The sequence below is a fragment of the Scylla paramamosain genome, chromosome 5 (genome assembly GCF_035594125.1).
Source record: "Scylla paramamosain isolate STU-SP2022 chromosome 5, ASM3559412v1, whole genome shotgun sequence".
In the NCBI taxonomy this organism is placed as follows: domain Eukaryota; kingdom Metazoa; phylum Arthropoda; class Malacostraca; order Decapoda; family Portunidae; genus Scylla; species Scylla paramamosain.
In genome coordinates this window covers 33,355,703-33,367,555 of record NC_087155.1, presented here as the reverse complement: position 1 = coordinate 33,367,555, position 11,853 = coordinate 33,355,703, and positions in this window count along the sequence as shown.

The window sequence follows — 11,853 nt, the reverse complement described above, 5'->3', positions numbered from 1 at the left end:
GAAATATTCATGTGATTTACGTGGTTAAGTCACCCGCTCTGCCTGTACTGGGTGACAAGGAAGCGCACCTTCTCCTCTCTTGCTAATAGTAGTTGGTCTGTGTTTTTAAAGGTTTTTGCGTCCTGTTTTGACTAGTTGAAGAGGCTTTGGTGGGAGTGACTTGTTCTTTGTTAGTGTTGTTGTGGTTTTAGTGGTTCTGCATTGTTTAAGGAGAAATGTCACCCATGAAAATCGGGCAAAATCATCTCTGTTACTTATAGTAGATCCTTGTTTTTAAAGATTTCAGCGTCTTGTCTCTACAAAATATAAGAGGTTTTAGTAGGAGTGATTATAGTTCTTTATTAATGGTTTCATGATCCTAATGATTATGCATTATTAATAGGAAAAAAAATCCATAAAAGCAGACTAATCATCTGATAGTTATAGTGTGTCTGCATTTTCAAGGTTTTTCGCGTCTTGTCTTCACTTAATTCAAGAGGCACCTGTTGGAGTGAGTGTAGCTGTTTTTATAGTATTCTCATGATTCTAGTCATTATGCATTATTAGTGGAAAAAAAATCACTGATGAGAAGTGGATTAATCACCGCTGTGGCCTTAAAAAAATGGTTCTTTTGAAAACCTTATATGGGCTAGAGATTTGTGTGGATCACAGCACCTCACCCTCAGCTATCTTGTTTTCATCTTCATTTGCAACACACTGTATCTTCTCTTATTCACGTTCCCCGCTGCTTTACTTACTTCGCTGTTCTTTTACAATGCACGTGTGTTGTTTCTCGACTGTGCTGATAGGATGAGATTCTAAATGGGTCTTAAAAACGAAAACAGGTTCACTGTGGTGTTTAGTAGTGGTGAACTGGTGGTGGTGGTGGCGGTGGTGGTGGTGGCGGTGGCGGTGGTGTGGTGGTGGTGGTGGTGGAGGGAGGAAAACTCATGATCTAAATCACAAGTCGCCACAGGAGGGAGGAAAAGTCGTGATTGCTTGAATGGCAAAGTAAAGCACGAACACACACACACACACACACACACACACACACACACACACAAAAAAAAAAAAAAAAAAAAAAAAAAAAAAAAAAAAAACACGGGCGTAGCGAGGCAAATGGGAGACCCTCATAATGTGCAGCCCTGTCCGCTCAGCAGCAAGTAGGTGCGGGATGTAAATTGAAGGGTTGTGACGTCGCTGTCTTGGCGTGTGACGTGTGAGTGGTCTCAGTCCTATCAAAAGATCGGTCACTGTGAGCTCTGCGCCACGTGACCAACAGAAGACCGTAGGTGAATGACGCACAAACATGCATACATACACGTTAAAGTGCGTATACCCTTATAACTAAGACAAAGAATGTTTATAGTTCAGTGAGGCGTTTCAGGCGTAATGGTCATAATGATTACAAACGTGACTACAAAACGAGGCGGACATGCGACGTGTATTTATTTTTTTGTCAACAATGCTGCGAAAAAAAAAAATAATAATAATAACAAATAAATGCAACGAAAAAAAATAGTCTAAAAATGAACTAAAACCTGCAAAATTCAAGGGATATGAAAAGTTAGCATGTAAATATTAACTGTCAGAATAGGAATTGGACATTATATTAATCGATGACAGAGAGAGAGTGAGAGAGAGGAAAAAAATTGTTATTCATTAAACAGAGAGCATCAATGATCTGCTTTCAGAGATGGATGTATATATTTAATCTCTCTCTCTCTCTCTCTCTCTCTCTCTCTCTCTCTCTCTCTCTCTCTCTCTCTCTCTCTCTCTCTCTCTCTCTCTCTCTCTCTCTCTCTCCATGCACCTGACGGCTCTTAAATCCATCACGCTCTCCTGTAATTCACTCCATTATTTAGGATCTGAATGGGTGATATGGGAAGCATCATCATTATTATTATTATTATTATTATTATTATTATTATTATTATTATTATTATTATTGTTATTATTATTATTATTAGTAGTAGTAGTAGTAGTAGCTGTTGTTGTAGTTGTTGTTGTTGTTGTTGTGATAGGAAAAGCGCATACAGTAAGAACAATCGTGAAAATTGTATGAATATATGAACAAACAGACGACACTGTATATAATATAGAAGCACGATGGGTACAAAGACGCCCTCACCACCTCCCAGCCACTGCTATACTCACCACTCCCCGCTCACTGCGCTACTCACCTGCGAAGAAAAGGAAGAATACACGTGTTAATATACAGATGCATACCTTGACATTAAGAGTAATATAAAGTCAGTAAACATTAAGAGAACAGTAAATTAAGCTGCTGTACACATGAATCTTTCAAATGCACGGCTCATTTTAATACAATCAATGGGAGCCTGAAAAAAATGTTGATATGATGATTCCTGTTTCAATACAAAATTATGTGCAAATATTGGCTTCGTCCGGACAAATGAAGGAAAGGAGGAAGAGGAGGAGGATGGGTGAGGATGATAGTAGTAGTAATAGTAGTAGTAGTAGTAGTAGTTGTAGTAGTAGTAATATTAGTAGTAACAACAGTAGTAGTAGTGACAGTCATCAAAATCATAAGTGCCCACAACCAGACGAGAATATAAATGAACAAACAAGAGATAAAAAAAAAAAAAGTGACAAACGAACAGATAAACAGAGGAAGAAAGACATAGCGACAAACCGCACACACACACACACACACACACACACACACACACACACACACACACACACACACACACCAACTGCACACCAGAATCGCACACCTCCCTTCCGCACCCTTAACACCTAACACTCCTCTCTAAACACTCTAGCTCCTTCACCCTCCAGCAGACTTAGCATGCACATATATCAGCGAGCGTGGACATAAATTCACCATAGAAAAATAGAAGATATGGTGGCTGGCCTTCTACGAGTACCTGTCTCTACCTCGCTGGGTCTCCCTTCTCTCCCCTCTCGATCTCCCTCCCTCCCGCCGCCCACGCACTGTTGCCCTCCTAAATTTAGAGCCTCAAGGGAGCGAGACGGTGATGGGGTGACGAGGCGGGACGTAAGGTGTGGAAAGGGGCTCCAGGTGTTTGTTTTTACTTCCCTACACTTTCCCCACGATTTTTACTGGGTTTCTCTTCGCTCTTTTATGTGTGTGTGTGTGTGTGTGTGTGTGTGTGTGTGTGTGTGTGTGTGTGTGTGTGTGTGTGTGTGTGTGTGTGTGTGTGTGTGTCGCTTCGGAATATTATACCTTTTTTGCACTGATTTCATCCAAACTCTTGTTAAATGTATCTGCCGGCTTAAAGGTTTCATTTGATTAACTTTTTTTGTGTGTGTGTGTGTGTGTGCGCGCGTTGTGCGTGTATCGATTTTCTGAATATTGTTTCAGCAGGCAAATGGCGTTGGTGTTGCCGCGGCTGCAGTTATGCGCGAGAACTAATTCATTTTTCGCAAACTATATTTAATTTATCAGTGTTTTTACGTGCTAGTTCCGCCCTGTTAAATTTTTTCATGCTTTTTTACTCTTATTTTTTCCTTCTTAATCTTCCTTCTCTACTTGAGTTCTCTCGTAAACATGAAAGATGAAACAGGCAAGATGATGCGCTGACTACTAACACATGCGACTCCATGCGACTCTTGTGGAAGCGATCACGGAAGTTTGTGTCCCCAGTCGGAGCCTCGCAACGTGCCGAGGGTTCCGCGTCTCACAGCACCACCAGCAGCAGTACTGAAGCTCAAGAGTGACACTTTCTTTTATCACATCAACGCATGTTTGGCTTAGCGGGTTATCACTCGTCAATCCGAGTCGTCTTCCTCACTTGGAAGGGAAGGAAAAGGATGTGTCAGCCGGGTTTATCACCTCCTCGGGACGTATAATTGTGGTCAGTCGGGTAGCAGATATTTGATGGTGTGTGTGAGAGTGAGGGACGTGAGGGACGCGACCTGCCTCAGGGACAGGACCCGTGGCTTCAGGTCTCATAACACGCTGCTGCTGCTGCTGCGGGGAAATGAAGCGTGTTTTGTGGAAGTAAATAATCAGTACAGTGCACGATACAAATTTTAACTTCATGCACGAACCACTTGCTCATTTATATTTTGTCCAGTGGTTCTTAAGAAAAAAAAAGTACTTTGTGGAGATTCAAGTCGAATTTGTGAAGTTTTACGTCTTTCCGACAAAAGAAAAGTTCATGTGAGTGAGAACGTTAGTGTACACATCGAGTCATGTGTGTCAGCTTCCTCGCTACCATAAGCCGTTTGCTTAGATTTTTCCCCGCACTGTACGAGTACCTTGCTTGATAATCCTGCTGAGGCCTGCTGTCCGCAGCCAGCTATTCGTCCCGGCCTCACGGCCACGATGTGCCCACGTGGTGCATATCGTTCTCACCGTCATCATTCATATGGATGTTGGAATTTCCCTTTTAACTCTGACAACAAAAAAAAAAAAAAATTGCTTTAAGGTCTGTTGGCATGGGGCGTCGCGTCCTGGTTGCTGCAGCGACAGCGGCTGCACGGTATTCATGAGCAGGATTCAGAATAATCTCGCCTGAGAATTAGTCGGGTTTCCTGCTAGTCTGATCTATGAATATAGAACGAGCGTCGATATGGGAATCTTACGCTCGCAGTGGTGTGTGTGTGTGTGTGTGTGTGTGTGTGTGTGTGTGTGTGTGTGTGTGTGTGTGTGTGTGTGTGTGTGTGTGTGTGTGTATATATATATATATATATATATATATATATATATATATATATATATATATATATATATATATATATATATATATATATATATATATATATATATATATATATATATATATATATATATATATATATATATATATATATATATATATATATATATATATATATATATATTGGTATATGTGTGTGCGCACGCGCGCCAGTTTGTGTTTGTAATTGTGTGCTCGCATTCGTCCTTGCATGTGCGTGCACGCGCATTTAGTGGATGGTTGAGTTGGTGAAGTGATGAATCGTTATACGTATATTCGGAAGTGGAAGAGTGTACTCGTATTACTTAGACAGACAGATAAATAAACAAACAGAGACACAACAGATAGATAGAAAGACAGACAGACAGACAGACAGACAGACAGACAGACAGACAGACAGACAGACAGACAGACAGACAGACAAACAGAAGTCATCAGGACACCTCTCAATAATGCACACGGTCACATTGCCTGAAGCGCGCTGAGACCCACACCCCGAGGCACCGAGACACACCAAGACTCGTCAGGTCCTGGAGGGCAGCAACTTTTTCTGGGTGCAATTTGGACTTTAAGAAGCACCTGTACCCCAGAACGCTTCTTTTGTGACACAACGACACAAAACTCCATTAGTGCACCAAAGAGAAGTTTCCCGTGATAATTAGGAGCCAATAAACCATTCAGCTGCTGTGATCGACCTAATTTCTCCTCTCCACGGCTTCCCAGTTCACTTAATTTGAGAGGAGGTGAATGGAGAGACTCATTACGTGAAGAGGAGGTGACCTGGTGCGTGTATGGGGCCTCTCTCTCTCTCTCTCTCTCTCTCTCTCTCTCTCTCTCTCTCTCTCTCTCTCTCTCTCTCTCTCTCTCTCTTGTTTCCGTACAAATATTGTTTTAGTTTGTTTTGTTTCGTTTCGTTTTGTTTTGTTTTATAGTTAACATAGTACTGGGAGTTTTATTCTCTCTCTCTCTCTCTCTCTCTCTCTCTCTCTCTCTCTCTCTCTCTCTCTCTCTCTCTCTCTCTCTCTCTCTCTCTCTCTCGTACCAATAAATAAAAATGAAAGAGTAGTCGTATGGTAAAAAAAATATAGAATTTCCAATGTAACAAAACTTTTTGGCCAGAAATCCGTGATCGTCTGTTTTACAAATGTTATATTGTTGTCAGAAAACGGGTCTTTTTTTTCCAGCTTGCATTCGCTCTTATTATCTGACGCCAAAAGGTACCGTGTTTTTTACTTTTTTTTTTCTAGCACTTGTTTTTGTTTTGTTTTTTTCAGCCAAAATTGGGTTACGCTTCATGCAGAACTCTTCTAGTATCAAAAGTATAAAAAAATAAGTGAAGGGATGGATGAATGAATGAATAAATAAGTGAATAAATGAGTAAATAGATAAGCAAATAAATAAATAAATAAATAAAGACAGGAAAAGAGCAATAAAGAAAAAGGTACGATAATACAGACTGTGTACTTTGCTTCCATATATATTTTTTTTTCATTCGTTTAAGGAAGGAAACAAGAGCATCAGAACCTAAGAAGAACTGTAATAAATCAACAAACTTACACGTGGCAGTCCCTTTATAAAACACGTACATAAAGGTACACATCTGTCATCCCTCTCCGTTAATATATCTAGTGTTTCAAATTGACTCGGAACAAACAAGGATATTACAAAGTTTATTCCTGTCATTCACCACTCTGTTTATGGAGTAGTTACCTCCTATGTCTTATTTTACACCTATCTAAACTATACGACTCACATTTACAAGGAAAAATAAATGATGAAATGCTATTGGCTCTTATTTGTTCAAGGTATTTCCTCGTACAAAGCCAGAACACGATAATAATTAGAAACCTGAGAGAGGACAAAGCCAGTAAGGAAACAGGGGACCACTTTTCTAGAGTAGCCAATCACAGAGGGACGAGATGGTCTTACAGGCTGAAGGTAATAATCATCAGGCTTGTTACTCATTGCTGTATGGGTTATAAATAGAAGTCTCTCTCTCTCTCTCTCTCTCTCTCTCTCTCTCTCTCTCTCTCTCTCTCTCTCTCTCTCTCTCTCTCTCTCTCTAGTAATAATAGAAGTAGTAGTAGTAGTAGTAGTAGTAGTAGTAGTAGTAGTAGTAGTAGTAGTAGTAGTAGTGGTAGTAGTAGTAGTAGTAGTAGTAGTAGTAGTAGTAGTAGTAGTAGTAGTAAATGTAGTAGTAAATGTAGTAGTAACAATGGTAATTAATAGTAGAATCATGCTCCATTCATTGAAAAACTAATTCCAGCAATTTATTCCCGGACGCTAAAAAGAAAAAAAAAAGAAAAAGAAAAAGAAAAACAAGAGTGGAAAGATCTCTTATTTCCTGTCCCCTCATTTTCTCGCCCTCGCCTCGCCCTCACCCTTCCCTTCACCCTCACGCTTACCTGCCACCATTCTTCCCGCCTCTATTAATTTCTAACCAAACTAATGCTAATGATTTACTCGTAAGCTTGGTCTTCAGCTTACTTTATTTGCCGCTTTAATTTCTCGCACCCTCCACTTCTTTTCTCCCCCTCCTCCTCCTCCTCCTCCTCCTCCTCCTCCTCCTCCTCCACCACTCGACGTTCTTGCCTCTCTGGGAACTCATTACGCAAAGTTCTTCGCTCAGGTCTGAAGTAGTTGTTTTTTTCTGTCCAGGTTCCTACAAACTGTTTCCACTCGTCCACACTCCATGCCTCAGTTTATCCATCCATTACATTATCTCTCTCTCTCTCTCTCTCTCTCTCTCTCTCTCTCTCTCTCTCTCTCTCTCTCTCTCTCTCTCTCTCTCTCTCTCTCTCTCTCTTCAGTACATTTTTCTGTTTTCTTTTTTTTCTGTGGCCTCTCTCTTGTCCCACTCATGTCGCCTCTCTCTCTCTCTCTCTCTCTCTCTCTCTCTCTCTCTCTCTCTCTCTCTCTCTCTCTCTCTCTCTCTCTCTCTCTCTCTCTCTCTCTCTCTCTCCATATTTTTATTTCTCACCTTTCTCAACTTTTCCCTCCATTTCTCTTCCAGCTTCCCTTTCATCAGCCTCCCTTTCATGTCATCCTTTTTCGCCTCTCGCTGTCCTGACTTTCCACCTTCTCATTCATTTCTTCCATTGTCTTGCTTTCTTCCTTCTCCTCTCTTCGTGTTCTCCTTTCATGCCTCACGTGCTCCTATGTTCATCACAGCCTTGTATTTCTTTTCTTTTTCTTTAATTTTCGTTTTTCTTCTTCATCTACGTTTTACCTTTCTCCCTCATTTTGAAATTGTTCTCTTCTTTCTTTACCTCCATAGTTTTCTCTTCTCTTAACTTCCTATTTATTTTGCTTCCCAAGACATCTATTTTTTTTTTCTTTTTCCTTCCCTTCTTTCTATTATCAGTTTTCTCATTTCCTCCTGTTTCTTTTTTTTATTATTGCATTCTGGAGCGTCTCACTTTCGAAATAAAGCGTTAAATAATGAATAACTGGTAATATAACTGCCTTGGTCTCGTGAATTTTATTGGGAAATTCTAAGAAAACAATGTGATGCAACTGAAACGAGAGCTGGAAGTAATGGAAAGATGTGGAGATAAACAGAGAGACGTAAGTCGTGAATAGTCAGGAATTACTGTGCCTTCGTGACTTCTGTGGTGAACAAATGAGAAAAAAACACTTGATGTAATGAAGAGGAACGCTGGAAGTAATTGAGAGATACAAAGACAAAACAGAGACACGAAATTTTTGGGTAGTCAAGAGTTTTTTACCCTCACTACTTCTGTGGTGAACAATTGGGAAAATGTAATGAAAAAGAGCACTGGAAGAGAAAGAGATGTGACTTCTTTGGTGAATAACGAAGAAAACCACGTGATGTTATGGAGAAGAGCGCTGGAAGTCATGGAGAGATACAGAGACGAATAGAGACAAATAGAAAAACTGATAATAGGAGGAAAGGAAGGAAAAAAAATAGATGTCTTGGGAGGCAAAATATATAGGAAGTTAAGAGAGAAAAGGCCACGTGAAATATGTAATAGAGTAGAACGCTAGAAGTAGTAGGTAGATGGAGAGACAGACCGAATGGCTAGGTAGCGTTGCTCAAGGGAGAGCAGGGCAGAAGCAGGTGAGGAGCAAGGCTAGGGAACAAGACAGCCGATGAGCAGCTTGAGAAGAGATGGTCCTGAGCCGCCTGTTTGACGCGCCGCTGTTAGCCAATGCCCTTAATCTTACTGACGCTGCCCCGTGCACGATCCGGCTTCTGCAAGATCCTCGTGTGGGTGTGAAGATGGTGTTAGCGTGTGTCGAGGCGGCGAGGGGAGTGACGGAGGCAGTGCGTGGAAGGATTGCGGGAAATGGCTGTCTAGTCTTGCGGAAAGGTAATTGTAAATAAATTAGCAGTTTCTTCATCTGGTGGAAGTAGTGCATGGAGAAATTGAGAGAAATGGCTGTCTTGTGTTACGGAAATGTAAACGAAGCATTTTTTTTTTCTGGTGTAGTTAGTGCACGGAGAGATTCTAGGATATAGCTGTCTAGTGTTACGGAAATGTAATTGTAGATCAAGTAATCTGAAAAATACTATTAGTGCATTTCGTGATGGTTATAAAAGGCGACTGAAAGAAATGAGAACTTCCTGAATCCTGCTCCTCCTCTCCATCAGTCTGTTCCTTTCCTCTCCGTCCATAAACCATCATTGCTCCACAAGACATACTCGTATTTTCTCTCTGGCCACACTGTGATAGAACCCGAGATGAGCACTTGCACTGACCCAGGATAGAGGCCTCGAGTAACACTGATTACTATTGTTTCTCCTTAAGCTTAATAGAATAATATAGAGGAAAATTTTGAGGGTTAATTCCAAAGAAATCACTGAGGATAAAAGGAATGATAAAATACGAGGTAGTTCAAATATTTTAGCGTTTGTAGATGTATTTCCTTTCATTAAATCAAACACGGTTACTCAAATGCAAGGTACCATTGAGTCATTAGAAATTAAAGCATCATTAACAAAGTGACGGTGATAGGACAAATATCAATGTAGATATAGAAGTAATAGGAATGCGAACAAGAGTAAGACAAAGAATAAGATAGAAAGACTGAATGAAAGAAGATATGAAAGACAAAGGAATAAGGAAAATAATGGCACAAAATAGAAACACCTGGGAAAGGATAATTTGAAAACAGTGAATGGTTACTTTAGCTGAGGAGGAGGAGGAGGAGGAGAACAACAACAACAACAACAACAACAACAACAACAACAACAACAAATGGGAGAAGAAGAACAAGAACAAGATATTGATATGTTTATTCCCTTAAAACACTAATTACATAAGTATTCTAAACCAAAACAAGTAAAGTGGCATAATTTGTTGACGGAAATCATACGAACATTTATAGCAGAAAGAGAAGAACAAGAACAAGAACAAGAAGAACAAGAAGAAAAACAGTGGCAAGTACAAGCATTCCTCAGGGCCGGCAACATTTAAGTAAAGCAGATTCAGGTCTCTCCTTTCAAAGACTGCCGAGGAAAGAGGCTGTACTCTACCGCTGTGTTTAGAATCAGACGACATTACACTTTCGCCTCTGGGAAATTTCTCTGTCAGCCAAAGAGTATTTTCGTATTCCATTGAGACACGTGGAAAGATGCGGCTTGTTGTTGTTGTTGTTATTTTTTTTTTGTCACATTTTCTTGTTCATTTGCTGCACCTTCATATTTCCTTCGCCTTTTCTTGTGTCGCTTCTGATTCTTCTCATTTTCTTACAATCGTTCCCATTCACGTTCAAGTCTGCTATATTTTCTTTCTTTCCTTCCACCACCTCTTATTCTCTTCCTCTTCTTCTCCTCTTCCTTTCCCATCTTTACAGAGCCTCATCTTCCATTTTACAACCACTATCTATTCTCCACTTAACTTCTCACTCCTCCTCCTTCTCCTCCTCCTGCTGCTGCATCTCCTCCATCTCCTTCTCCTCCTGGTCGTCGTCCTGCTCGTTAAGATAGTCAGCAATTAGGACGCATCTCTCGTAGTCCCATTAATCTATTATTAAAATGGAGGGACGCTAATGGCCGACTAATTACCACCTTCAGAGTCAATAAAAGGTTTACTCCTCCTCCTCCTCCTTCTCCTCCTCCTCCTCCTCCTCCTCCTCCTCCTCCTCCTCCTCCTCCTCCTTCCTTCGCTCCCGACGGCTGCTCTTTTCCCGCGGCGCACCGTTGGGAATCAAGACAAACAGCGTAGTGGGGACAGCGCCGTGTGGGTAACTGTCAGATGTCAGAAAGGAGGAAGGGAAGGGAATGTACCGTACCTGTGTGTGTGTGTGTGTGTGTGTGTGTGTGTGTGTGTGTGTGTGTGTGTGTGTGTGTGTGTGTTTCTTGCCTTCCATCCGGGTCTCTGCATCAGGATATACGTAGTAACTGTCCTTTTTCTTTTTTTTTTCTTTTTTCTTTTTTTTCGTTCTGTCACTTCCATATTTGTATGTACGTAGTAGGTTTTCCCGGAATGTCTATCTTTTTTGTTCGTATCTCTCTCTTATTGTATTTTTTCTTCGTGTGTGTGTGTGTGTGTGTGTGTGTGTGTGTGTGTGTGTGTGTTTACCGTGATGGAAGATACATGAAACAAAAGTCATGCATACAAACTACTCATGAAAATATACGTACAGGTAGAAGAGAGAGAGAGAGAGAGAGAGAGAGAGAGAGAGAGAGAGAGAGAGAGAGAGAGAGAGAGAGAGAGAGAGAGAGAGAGAGAGAGAGAGAGATGTAACAAAGCCCCAGATACCCAGTGCTGCCGGATGAGTGAGCAGATTAATGATAGAGAAAATTTGTATTGAAAATTTTTGACGGACTATTTTTTTTATCTTTTTATTTCATCTACCAAGCTAAATGATTCCCGAAGTTCGTTTTTTTCTCTCCTGCCAATTTGCGAGGTTTTTTGTTTATGCGCAGCGAAAACACTTGATTAAAAACTTGGCTCACTCACGTACTGCCTCCTCATAAAATTAATTCTTGTCTCTCTTTTTTTTTTTTTTCTCTCGCTTCTTCTTCTTGCAGGAAAATATACCCGTAAATTATGCACTTCATTAGAATAGAAAAGAAAAAAGAAATTGTTAAAGAAAGAGAAGGGCTTGAGTCAGTAATTTTTCCTTTTTTTTTTTTAATGACGCCGAGTTTTCTAAAGTAAGAATATTTGATTAGAAAAAAAGGAGGAAGATAAAAAAAAAAGACACTTTTCAG